The sequence below is a fragment of the Mus pahari genome, chromosome 19, assembly GCF_900095145.1.
Source record: "Mus pahari chromosome 19, PAHARI_EIJ_v1.1, whole genome shotgun sequence".
In the NCBI taxonomy this organism is placed as follows: Eukaryota; Metazoa; Chordata; class Mammalia; order Rodentia; family Muridae; genus Mus; species Mus pahari.
Window position 1 is genome coordinate 83,422,723 of NC_034608.1, and position 14,064 is coordinate 83,436,786.

General features: G+C 41.9%; 1 protein-coding gene across 2 annotated transcripts in view; it reads right to left on the reverse strand.

The window, feature by feature from the left end:
* Csgalnact1 (chondroitin sulfate N-acetylgalactosaminyltransferase 1) overlaps positions 1–14,064 on the reverse strand; it is a 334,708-nt gene that overhangs the window by 319,537 nt on the left and 1,107 nt on the right. The gene's annotated exons all lie outside the window — the stretch shown is intronic.

Below are 14,064 nucleotides of genomic sequence, written 5' to 3' on the forward strand. Positions count from 1 at the left end.
GAGCCCCTCTGGCCCCTAGCCTGGGGACACAGAGTCTGTGAAGCCTCCCCGAAGCCTCAGGAAGACAGAATGGCAGAGCCTCCGAGCCCAGGCTTCCCTACTCTAATCCTAGTACAAATCCACACTGATGCCTTTTATGCCCTCGGAATATGGAGGATTTTCACGGAATGGGGGTGGGGGTGGGGGTTGGGGTTGGCTATTTCCTTTGAAAAGTGTCCATTTTTGTTTCTCTTGCAACTTATTTTAGTAGCTTCTCACTACTCTATTAAGGTGTTAGTGAAACTTCCCATCTCAGCAGCCTATCTCAAAAACAATAAATTCTCTATGGCGAGCATCTGTGGCAAAGCACTGAAGAAAATGCAGCAAGCAGTTAACAGTATTGAGAAGCCCATCCCCCTGTAGCATTGAGATAGCTCCTTCTGCACAGCAAACTAAACATAAAGACTTGTTGCTATTTCTCCTGCTTTGCAGATGAGACGTGGATAAGAGGTGGCAGGACATAGTAGCAACTGAATACTTAGTTTCATAGTTAGTAAAGACAACTGGTCTAACCCAGATATAACCTCAGAGCTCACACGATAATTCATCATACTATATAAACCGACAGGTGTTGGCCCATGAATTTGCTGGGTCCTCTTCAATCTCGGGTTAAATATGCAGAACTAGTAAGTCTGCTTTCAGGCTACAAAAAAGCAAGCAAGACACTGAGATTTTAGGCATGGAAGCCTAGTTCTCCAGCTGAGCCCTGCCACTGCCCATCTGCAGCCAGCACGCCCTGGGATCACTGCCTGACAGCTGTTGCTACTCATTTAACTGGCTACAGAACACTGACACTCTCCAAGGATACACTGGGAGTTTTGAATCATTGAGTTCTGGTTCCCAGCGATCTGACAATGAGCGAATACGAAATGCAAATTCTTCTTTAGGCACAGATAAATCCAAATGATATGGACCCCGTCTTCAGCTGGCCATGGCAGCCATCTTGCCCTCAAAAACTTTCCAAGCTCCCTAGGTTACTAATCCACCATGTGTAAAGATCCCAGGGAAGGGGCAATGCTCCTCCCATCATCCTCTGCCAAGGAGCTCCCTGTGCCAAGGAGCTCCCTGTGCCAAGGAGCTCCCTGTTGACAGTGCAGGTGTGCAGGACTCCAGGTCTGTTCCCACCTCCAGCATCCATGAGGACCTCACTCAGTGTGCCAGGCTTCCTCTCAGCTTCCACTTCTCACTAAGGAAGCAGAAAATTTGGAGGAGGTAGTCCAGCCATTGAGCTTCTTGTCCATATTTTAATGTAGAGCCAAATCTCGTCTTTATCTGACCACATTCAAAAATCAAACTAGAAATAAATTTTCACTTTAAGAAGACATGGACATAACTCCCATATTCATAAGTAGGGCACGATGCTGCTGCTGTTTGTAATTGTGACAGGATACAGGCACTTTCGAAAACCCCAGCATGCACTGCGAGAACCACTGAGAGGAAAAACCTATTAGCCTGATAACCAGACATTACAGGAAACTTGTGGCTTAAAAGCTTTCCTCTCAGAGAGTAACAAGCCATCAACTGGGCCTGATCTATTTCAGATCCATCAGCCTCATTACATGTGTATGCATGCACCTGTGTACATGCATAGGTCCACAGAAGAATACAAATTTTTTTTCCTGAGTTTTAAATAAAAAATAAGAGCCAGGTGTGTTGGCACAAGTCTACAATATCAGCACTCAAGAGGAAAAATAAGATCAGGAGTTCAATGTCACAGCAATTTCAAGGCCAACCTGGACTACACAAGACACTGTCGTAAAATTGATTAATATTAATTTTAATTAATTATCTAATTAATTAATTAAGTGACTTTGAGCTAGCCAGTAGATTAAGTGCTTGCCATTAAAGCAAAAGGACTAACTTAGGACCTGGAAAAAAAATAAAATAAAATCCAGGCGGATATAGCAGCTTCCTATAGTGTCTTCTAAAGGCAGGAAGAAATAGGAAATTCGTAGAGTAAGCTGGCTAGCCCAACTAGCCAAAAATAGTGAGTTCCAGATTCAACAAGAGACTCTAATATAAATTATAAACTGAAGAGCAATTGAGAAAGACACTTGACATCAGCCTTGGGTCTCCACAAGCACAGATGCATACACACATGCAATACACATGTACATATGGATACACCCAACACACACATACATGCACACAAAAATATTAATAACAAATATTAAAATAGAAAGGTAGGTAAATAGTAAAAAAAAAAAGCTGGAGATATAATTTAGCATCACAGTGCTTGCATAGCATATGTGAACCCCTAGGTTCAATCTTGAGGACTGGTGTGTGTGTACATGTGTGTTTGTGTGTGTGTGTGTGTGTGTGTGAGAGAGAGAGAGAGAGAGAGAGAGAGAGAGAGAGAGAGAGAGAGAGAGATCAGTACTACTCTGGTGTTTAGGGGGTGAGTAAAAGGTCCGCAATCCAGCAGACTGAGGTATGTGTCACAGGTAATGACTGAGCTATTATTCTGAATGATAATTCCAGGCTTGCACAGAACACTTTGCCTAATTAGACTTCACACAGGGGGGAAAATGCTTTAATATTTAACAAGTATAATGGTGCAATCAATGTACACAAGTCAGGCCTGATAAGGAGTATTGCTTATTAAAGAGAAAGACGGACGGCCATTGGAAGGTATAATCATTAAATGTAAAATCCCACAGGCTCCAACTGTGAACACCAGGCACATACTTTAAAATTACCTCTTCACCCACAGACACTCCATATATTATTTAGTCCAGTCTTCTTGCTCTGTTCAACTACAGAAACACCAACACTATAGATAAAAAATAAAAAGAAAAAAAACACAAAAAACTAATCCTTACTGTTTCTCAAAGCTGTCCTCTTTTAAGCCACTTTGGCTAGTGTCACAATCCCAGAGAGTCAAGATGTCCAACATCTCTCTTATACTCACTTCAGTTAGGTAATTAGCCCTCCTTTTTATTACCTTCAAGAGCACTTAAGTGTTGGGAGCCTTCCTGACTGTATTAGATCCTGCCTGCCACAAGATGGTGAATACATAATTTGCTTATAGGTAATTATTTAAAAAGCACACAGTAAACAGAGATATAGTGAAAATAGGCAGTTACTAGCTGTATGTAATAGTAATAGACTTTAAGCGTGAGTTTTCTGCTTGGTTTATCCAGGTCAGCTTTCCATTCACAAACTTGGATCCCAGAGAGTCCTTTGCCTATTCATGAACACTGTTTCTGACTAACCCTGTTGATGAGAGAATCCCTGTGCTTGTTGACCTCTATGTCTTCATTGGAGGCCTCATGTACATACATCCTGTCCATAGGCATTGGAATATACCAAAACTGTTAGCAGCAGGGGCTGGAGGTGGGAGCATGAACTGTGGTCCCTACACTCAGGAGTCTACAGACTGGTCCAATGATGACATAAGAGCAGATAAGGTGTCCACAATCCCATAGCGTGGTTAATTGTTTGGTTTGGTTTTGGAGGTCTCAGCTAGCATGTGTTAACCCTGAATTTTCTGTTGCTGAAGATGACTTTGAACTCTTGGTCCCCTTGCCTGTACCTCCCAAGTGCACCAGCATCCCTAGTTTTATACAGAGATGGAACTCAGGGCTTCATGATCACTAGACAAGTACTCTACTGACCTAGCTACATCCCCAGCTCAGAATACCACACTTCCACTTGTTAAGCATAGGGAATACCATAGACTTGGAATCAAAAGCTTTCTTTTCCTTCTTGGGATCAAAAGTACATGGTTCTTTTTTGTGTAAGTTCTTCCTACACAATGACCAGACCCAACCATCAGAAACAATTTCCACAATAGTAAATGAGTTCTATAAGGAAAGTGTTTCAATAGTATTTACTGTTTAGTAAACACCTCTGATCCTTCTGCGCACGCTGTATTTCAGGCAGAAAATAAGACTTATGTTTAATCGAAAACCACGTTATTCAACTCCTGACAAACCCCAGTGACACACATGCCATGTCTTTTCTAGGTACATCCCATTTTTGCCTCCAAACAACTCCTCAGAACTATTCTTAGAAATAAAATCTCTTTATTTTCAGAAAGATCATAAATTTGCAATACAGAGAAAAGGCATTTCATATTTTAACTAACAAGTTGAAACTGTATAAGTGAAACTGAGATCATGCACACACATGCACATACATGCACACGTACACACGTGCATGCACGCACACACACACACACACACATATTCCCATACATGTATAGATGCATAAGTGGAAGCTAAAGGTTTACATTAGTTTTATTCCTCTATTTCTCCTTTTTTTTTTTTTTTAAGACAGGCTCTCTCATCAAAACTGGAGTCCACCAATTTCTAACTCTGAAGCTTACCAGTGTGTCTAAAATGGCTGACTTCCAAAGATCTGCCTGTCTCCCCTGCTCATCACCCAGTGCTGAGTTACAAATACCTACACGTGGGAGACAAACGCAGGTTCTCATAGTTGCCAAACAAGCACTTTACTGATTTACTGATACAGCCTCTCATTTCCATTCCTGAGGTTACGAATTCAGCAAGATGTGAAAAGAGGTCCCTGTGCTATTGATATGGACACTGAGGGCTTACCATCCAAGAGGAGGCATTCTATGTGGCACTAGACCCCTCCTTTGTAGGGCTTTACTCTTCTGGACTCCTAAGGCCAGAATCTCTCATCTGTTCATCTGTGGCAGCACCAAGCACACGGTAGGAGTCAGAAACTTGGGAGCAGACAGTTAGAGCTGCCAGTTACATTATTGTAGGGGTATTGTAGGGGCACCTAGAATAATCTCTAGCCAGCTACCATGCTTAACAATGTTCCACACACACCCATTCATAATAGCATGATGGGAGCAAACCATCTACGTCTCTTCCTATGAACATCGTGCCACTTGGTCGCTGAGCCATCTTAGATGAGTCCCTCCTGACCTTCTGCATGTCCCCAGTGATACCCTGCAGACTGTCGCCAGTGAGCTGGAACTTCTGCAGCACACTGACATGAACCCAGTGATCTCAGAAGTACTACTGTTTCTATGGGAGTCCTTTTACTAGCCAATGGTCTTCTCATTGCTTCTAGCTTCAGGAATACTGCTTTGTGAACTCCGCAAGCTGGTTAGGGTAAAAGCAACTCATTCAAATCAGTGTGGCCATTCTAGTTTTAATTTTATACTTCTAATTTCTGTTTCTAATTTACAAGAATTTATCTTTTAATATTTATAATTTTATGTGTTTGGGTGCTGTGCCTACATGTATGTCTGTGCCCTAGAAGGCCAGAAGAGGGTACCAGATCCACTGGGCCTGTAATTACAGAAGGTTATGAGCTATCCTGTGAGTTCTGGGAATCATAACTAGGTTCTCTGGAAGAGTAACCAATGCTCTTAACCTCTGAGCCATCTTTCTTTCTTTCTTTCTTTCTTTCTTTCTTTTTTTCTTTCTTTTTAACACTTTGCAGTCCTGGTCCTTTATTTTTTTTTTGTACATTAGGCCATGAATTCATACGGAATGGGCTCCAACAGCTCAGGCTCTTTTCCATAAGTCCTCACAAAGTGTGCTTCTCTGGTGGTGCAGGCTGGCGCTTCAGCTGAACCCAGGTGCCCTGCTCTTAGGCTTCCTTTTCCTTCTGATCGTTCTCCTTCACCCGCTTCAGGAAGCTGTCTCTGCTCTTTGAGTGCTTGATGTGCTCAATCGAGCCACCTTTCAAGCCCTCACGTGAATTTGTTGAATTAGCAAAGCCAACTTCATTTAAGCCTACTCTACTCCTTCCCTAACTCTCACTTGGTGGTGGTGAAAAACAGCTACAATCCCTGGCCACTCACACTGTCATTCAGCCCCCAAAAGAGCCAACAGTCCTAGTAGAGGACCTCCCTACACCCTTTTCATCCCCAGCTAATCCAACACCACATCAAACACACACATTCTCATGCTTCATGGCAATCAGATTTACAAACCATTCATGTCTATCTCCCTACTACACCTCTCTAGTTGAAAATGTAAACACTTTCTTGTGTTTGCATAAGAAACCCTTGGCTGCCAGTAAAATTTACCATTTTGAAAGTATGAGCAGAAATTGGAAAGAGGCAGCCCTGGTTCTCAATGACCACAAACATTGTCCATTTGATTCATGAGGTCATTGACCACTAACCTATGTACATAGGTTACCAAAAGGCAGCATAAATAGTCTGAGTTACTTATGTTCACGGAAGTCAAAAGACTCATGGGAGATACAGAAATCCATTGTTTAACAGAAAGCCCTGGTCACACTGCCCTCAATCCAAAATTTAAGCTTTGTAAAGTTATGGCAGTAGCCAATCTTGACTGTCAACTTGACAGGACTTTGAATTAATTGCCAAAAAAAACATTCCTCTAGATATATCTGTGAGAATGTTCCAAAGAGGTTTAATTTAGTAGGAAAGTCCCCTGAATGTTGCTGGTAAACAAAACAAAGTGAACAAAATGGAGAAATAAGCTGAGACTTAGCATCCATGGCTCTTTGCTTCCCAACTGTTGAGTGTAAGGAGATCAGCCACCACGTGTGCCAGTCACCTGTGTGTCTTCCCCAGCACCGTAGACTTCTCTCTCAAAAGAAACGCTCTTCCTTCCCTGAGTTGCTTTGTGTAGTGTCTTGTCACAACAACAAGGAAGTAACTAATGTGGGTACCCAGTGTGGTCTTCTGGGGTTCACCTCACCTATGCACAGTGGGAACCCATATTGAGTTGTAACAATCTAAAACTTGAAGACAATAAGAAAACTATCCAAGAGTAGACTTTAGAGACTCTAAATCTAGGGCAAGCAGCAGTCTCCTTCTAGCCTCTCAAATTTCCTCCAAAAAGAAAACTAGACAATAGTTCTTTTCTTTTCCATGTATTGAGCACGTGCCATGCAGAACACAGGCTACAAACATCTCATTTAATGAGAAAACCTCAAATATAAAAACCTTGATAAATTGATTCATATTCTAGATGAGAAACTAGAATCTAGAGAATCGACTTGCCTAAGATCACAAAAAGGAGCTGTACAGATTTGAACTTTGGCCAACCCACAGCAGCTCCAAAGCCACCGCCTTCGGGTCACTGCTTCCTCGTTGCAGGCATTGGTTCCCACATTTTCTGATGATCTCAGGTCTCTCTGTATCTTCATTATAACAATCTTCTCCAAATCCACTAACTTGAATTTCACTTTAAGGATTATTCCTCTTTTTTTTTTCAAAGCTCTCTCTGTTGTGTTCTTAAAGCTGGCTTGTTGCTTTTCTGTTACTATACTCTATGAATCCCATAAAATGGGATTTTGAAAACATTAGACCAATGGTTCTCTAACTCTATCCTGCATTTAATTTTTTCCACTTTTTTTTTTTCAAAACCCTGACCTCAGCTTGGCTTGCACCTGGGCAGGTCCTATTTACCTACTCACAGAAGGGTAGGCTTAAATCTATGTGCCATCACACAATAAATAATGTCTCAAGGCCTCCTGCTCCGTGGCTGAAAGAGCCGGTCCTAAACTGTAATGATTCTGTAAAACCCACATTCCTGCCCCACCACACACAGCATCTACTCTGCACACCAAACAAGGCTGTTCATTATCATAAAACCACCAGGCACATCTTGGTAAAAACCCACCCTGGCCTACAACACAGCCCACTATACAGGCTGTGCCAACAAGACACACCCAGAGGCCCCGGTGGTTCTGGCTTCCAGCCACACAGTGAAACAGACATGGATGTCTCTAACCAAATCCCCAAGTGGAAGGGGGTGGGGGGGAAGGAGGCTCATTTCTTCTGTGATATCAACTAACCCTTGAAATCTCAAGTGGGAATCAGCAGAGAGCTAATTAATTTTGATTTAACTCCTTGCTGGATGCACCACCTTCAGAAAAGTCTGTAGTCAGAGTCTAGGGAGAGAGACGTGTCTGTTAGGCAATACACGAAGCTGGACACAGAAGGGCTTCAGTTCTCTTGTGAGTTCCTGGGCAGAGCCTGTCTGTAAGCTCTGTAGTTCAGAACCACCAAACTAGCCCCAGCCCCAGCCCCCTCAGATACAATCTGCTAAGAGATGGCCTTACATACCCCCAAATCTTGAACATTTTCTGCTCTGGCCTACCTCAGACTTCACTTCTAACTTCTTCCAATTTCCCTAAATACCCTCTGTAGTGGCTATTTCTGGTTACTGTATAGAGACTACCCATAAGTTCTGTGACTCTAGAGAACCCTGACTAATACACCTTCTCCTTGCTCTCCAGCCCAGCCTTATTCTACATCATTAGCATCTACAGTAGGCACTAAGCTGCCATTGGATCCTAGCCTCTTCTGGTCAGCTTTGGAAATGACCACGTGGGGTAGGGAGCCTAGGCTAGCTAGTGCCAGTTCACAGATTACCTAATGTCACTGCCCAGTCTGCCCCGGCTCTATGAGGGAGAACCAGAAAAGAGCATCCTTTTCAAAGGTTGATCACACCCTACCTTGGACTTCAGGTATCATTATTTTTATGCTTCTCCTACCAGTCAGTACTAGATGGAGGAAGGAGGGGATGGGAGACCATGAGAGGAGATGGCTAAGGAAGAACAGTAGGGAGGCACTGCCATAGGTACCAGCTACTTCCAGTGGCGTAGCATTTTTCTGAGATCTCAATTACTTCTGGCAAGAAGTCAAAAAATGTGTTGTCCCCATTATGCATGCAAAATTCATACATGGAAACTAAGAGCTGGGAGTCTAAGAAGAGATCCGGCTGTGCTAACACATCCAGAGCTGCCTAGTTCCAAGGTATAACACACACCCTGTCCCTACATTGTCCCCTTTTTATAGTTTTTTTGGATTATCTAGTAGAAAATCTTCATATAATGTGAGCATATGCACTTTGCTCAATGAACGCATGAATGGCTGTCCTCAGTCTTCACTTTTATGTTCTGAAACCCACATACTTGATTTTATCCACATATTCTTTTTACAAGTTTCCTCCAAAGTGCCTTGATAAGAAGGTAACTCTCAGCCAGGCAGCGGTGGGGCATGCCTCTAAACCCAGCACTGGGAAAAACTGAGGCAGGCAGACCTCTGAGTTTGAAGACAGCCTGGTCTATAGAATAAGTTTCAGGACACCCTGAGATACACAGAGAAACCCTGTCTTGGGAGAAAAGAGAGGGGGGGGGAGGAAGAGAAAAGAAAGAAGTTCATTGTTACATAGGAAAGTTATTTACAATGTATTTTGGGCTACTAGAAAAAATTATGGATGTACAAACATATAAATAACAAGTGCTGAAGCAAGCCTGATAAAGCCCCATTTGTTATCTTGCTCTATCCGGCTCAGAAATAGATACCAATACAATAACGTAATGGAAATCAATGCCCTAGTATTTCGCCAACCCTCAGAACTCCAAGACATTTGCTCAATTGTCGATTCAAGGAGTTTACGCTGAGAAAAACAAACAACAACAAAAAACAAGAACCAATCTATGGTGGAGGCCGGGGAACAGCTCCGTCAGTAAGAAGCTTGCCAGCCATGCAAGACTGGGGATCTATGTTGGTCCCCAGGATCCACAGAGAACCCAGGCTGTGGTGGTGTGTGCTTGTTATCCTGGTGCTCAGGAGACATAGACAATGGAATTCCTGTCCAGCTACTTCCACTCACTATCTAGACAGCCTAGCCTAGTCAGTGGTGGATAGCTCCTAAGGAACACCACCCTACCTTGAAATACACATACACGGGTATTTACATACACGTGCACTCGCATTCACATGTGCATGGGAGGGGGTACTGGGAATAGCAGAAGTTCTAGGTGGGACCAGGCAGATGTAGAGTGAGGTCCAGCTCGAACATCCAACCTTATACACGCATCATCTCCAAAACCTTCATTCTCTCACCTGTAAAGTGCAGATAATAACGGTGCACAGAGCCCAAAGTGGCTGTGCAGGCTGCGTGAGCACTTCATGTCCCGTGCTTAACACTGCATTAGCCAATTTTATAGTGGAAAGAATTACATTGCAATGAAATATAACGAGAAACCTGCAATGAAGTATCCGACTTTACAAGTGCTACCAGAGGTACTAAATTCGCTGAATCTTTGCCATTGAGTATTTCTATGGCTATAGTGATCTTGATCTATACTGAAAGCAACCCAGGCAATAATTATAGTAAACACCAACAGAGATACATACATATGTATGCATATAATTTACTATGTGGTAGGCATTCTTCTCAGCACTTCTATAGACAGCACTTTACACATGGCTGTGTGGTAGAATGTACCACACAGAAACACCCAGCAAAGAGGTAACTGGCTCTGAACTCTAATGTGCTATGTGTTTGCCAGGCTTACCAACCTGGCCCAGGAGGGTCAATCACACATGAAAGGAATACCCAAGTACTAAATTGTACAAGGACAACTTGTGGGCTAGCAGTAGCACGTATTAAAACGTATTGGCCAATTTAGCAGCAAGTATCCAAGCTAGGTATGGAGGAGCTTGCCTGTAATCCCAGCATTCTGGAGGCTTAGGCAGGAACAGGCTCACAAATTCAAGGTCAGCTTCAGCTGCACTAGGAAGAGCCTTTCTAAAGAACGTTTTAAGTACATGAGAAGGAAAGACAAGAAAAGGTCATTTCTGAGGGTACCCTAAAGCAGAACAGATGATGTTCACAGAACTATCAGTGAAGATTGCTAAACTAAGCTATGCCTTGGGAATACAAAACATCAATCAGTATAAACAGACAGCTCCCACCTACCTACGGTGCTTTCTGCTTTCCTCTTCATCAACCCAAATGTTCTTGGTGTGTGGAAATAAGGCAAAGGAGCAGATGCAACCCCGGGATAACCAAATGTTTGGTTTTTGCATTGCCTCAAAACAATAGAAATCGTCTGTGCTGCCTGTGCTTAAGTGATAGGTTCAAAAAAATCCTAGCTCACAGTTGTCATTTCCTTACAGGTGGCATCTCCCAGATGCAGGTCTCTAAAAATGACTCACAGGTATAAAGAGCCATTCATTTCCTGCACCTTGGGCAAGCATCCATAATCTTTGTCAGCTTGGAGCTCTTGCCCAAAACTAAATCACTGTGTTCTGCAGCAAGCTGTATGCCTATCATTTTGGCTGAGGCTCAGCTTCGGTCTTGTGAAGAGGAAGCATAGGTTGAGAGGTGCCAAGCCCTTCCCTAGCTGGAGGTTAAAACCTCTTCCGGTTCTAGAAAAGCATTCCTTTGTACAAACAGGATCTGCACAACTCTTTGATATGCCAGAACCCTAAAAGCAATCCAAAGAATTCTGCTTAATCAGAGGGAGGTGATAATAAAGGATCGTCTATGGCCTTCACAATTAAAGTTAGACCTCTTATTTTGTTCCTTAGCCACAGACTGACCTACACCTTCATTAAAAAAACAACAACAATCATATCACATTGTTTTAAAATCACAACATGAGGACTGAACTGGATATTTGTAATGTTTCTGAATTGAGAAAGGTTCTGCTAAATAAGAAAAGAAAGCCCTTTGTAAGAATTGGGGTCTCAAGGTGCTAACGTCCTTTACCTTAGCCAATGTTTCAGTGAGGAGTAAAAGTGCTTAGTTTCTCAAAATAAATTAAGTCTCGCTGAAAACCTGAAATTTTTCTCTTATTTATTTGCAAACAGTATGACTATATTGGGGATGATAATGCCCATTTACATATACTGCCAGTGCTTCTTTTACCAAATAACAAGTTATGTCTAGGAAATAAAGACACCTTTAAGTTGTTCAACAAATATTCTCAAGCCCAACTAACTTCATTAAAATCAGAATATACAAGAGTGTTTCAAAACCCATAGCTGGGAGTGGTAGCTCATGGAGGATCACTGCAAGGTTGTGGCCAGCCTGGGCTTCATATATGAAGCTCTAACTTCAACAAAACTTCTCACATAGAAGATACCCTGAATGCTACATTGTAGAATGTAACAAGACATCTTAAAAGTTCATTTTAATGTAGCTACAAGAAGAAAAAGAGGCAGAGAAGAAAGAAGGGGGGAGGGAGGGAGAGGGAGGAGCTTCAACTCGCTATATAAAATCCCTTGAAAGGCAATTTATATGATTTTAGTCCTACAAGAATCCACTTAGAAGAAAAAGCTATTTAAAATACATTGAGAGAGATTAAGTGAAAAAAAAATCCACCAAAACAGATGGACAAACATACACACACACACACACACACAGAGAGAGAGAGAGAGAGAGAGAGAGAGAGAGAGAGAGAGAACATTAAATTCTACATTTGAATCATATATTTATTTTCTAAATTTAAAAGAATCCATATTTGAATATTATGATATAAAAGTTTTAAAAAGCCAAATTTTTAAGTCTCTAAAGTTATGTTTTATACCACATTGATTCCATCAAAGAGGACTTTTGTTTATCTCCAGGCCTTTTATAGTCCTTTTTATATGCATGTCCTTCTCTGATAAAGGAAATTCAGATTCTTTGCTACCTGAAAGAACAGAAGGATGGGAACATATAACAGCCCAGGGTAATCCAGTGTACCGAGGAGGCCCCTAGTGGCAGAGCCACTACTCTGAGACCTCAGCTATTACAAGTTTTATAAGACCACTTTATCATGAGGCCCAAATCAATAGGTAATAAAGTCTACCTGAGCTCAGCCTCTTTAGTACCTCTGTTAGCCTTAATATATGGTAGGGCTATAATTTACAGTCCCAAGGTCCCTTCATTAGGAGTGCACAAAGTAGGATGTGAGCTGAAGAATAACTTCATTACACTGTAAGTTTCAAACCAGTAACGGTGTAAGAAGTCCTTACTGCTTGCCATTGAATGGCATAGGGTAAGCAAGAGAGGCAACAGCCACTCACAGCTTACTGTTTCTTCTTTGGGTGTGGTAGCATCATCTTAATTAAGCACAGAGCTGGGAAACAGGGAGACTGGGAAGTCCACTTCATCATCCCCAATCCTGATGATGGATTATCAACCAAAAGATACCCATGAAGCATTGCCTACTACCTTTCTCTAGAGTGCCAACTCCTTGGTTCAAACAGCCAAGCAGGGAATATTATGCAGGAAATCCGATGGCCTTCAGGGGTAATGACCTCATGGATGGATGCATAGATGGATCATGAATGAACAGGCAAAAGATCACATAAAAGAAAGAATTATTATTGTTAACATTTTAAGTGTCAAAGCATATCTAAAAGTATTTAAGAGAGGCAAAGGATAGCATTGGGGAGGGGTCTACTGTATTCTGGGTGCTTAGAAGAATGTTATTTCACTCTGTCAAATATTGTTATCAAATGAGGAATGTTGCAAACATTTAATATGTGACTGGCCCTGGGTCATGCCGCTAAAAAGTGGGATTAGCCTCTTGGATGCCAGTTCTCAGAAACAGCAAAGCACAATCTCACAATGATGTAAATGGGGGAATCTAAATATTGGATTTTTTTTCTTTGATGTTCGCTAATATGGGTTACAACTAGATATAGGAGATCTGAGACAAGAAGATGGAGAGAAATTAAAGTAATATCTAGTAATTTGGAGTGACAGCAGGAGTGTCCCAATCTGCAAAGTTCAAGCTTGACAATTACAACTTGCTAATTATTCAGACACTAATCACACAAGAAAACCTCGGTGCTCTAAGTACTCTCATGATTTTGTCTTAGGCTATATTAATAGCTGTTCTTCACCCTACTAAGCTCACCTCCTGAGCTCACCCTAGTGCAGCACATTGGACACACCCACTAGATAGTTGGTTCAATGCAGAGGAGTGATCATATATGTAGTAAGTTCCACAGTGGGAATTGCGCATCTCATATTTTCCCGGAATTGGCATTTTCTGGAAGCTCAATACATAATCCCTCTGTTACAGTAATCCCTCTTCTGTGTGTTCAGTTGACCTTTTATGCCTAGAGAACCAGTTACTCTCTGCCTTATGCTTCTGTTTCCAAGTTTGATAGACCTCTCCCCGCGGCAGAACCCATAGTTTATTAATGCTCAAGGTTCATAATAATTGGTGCTCTCTTGAAGAAAACGTGTCAACACAATCCAAGAAACCCCGTAGAATTGCTAGGATTTACTAGATATTTAAATTCCTTATAAATATAGAATCGTA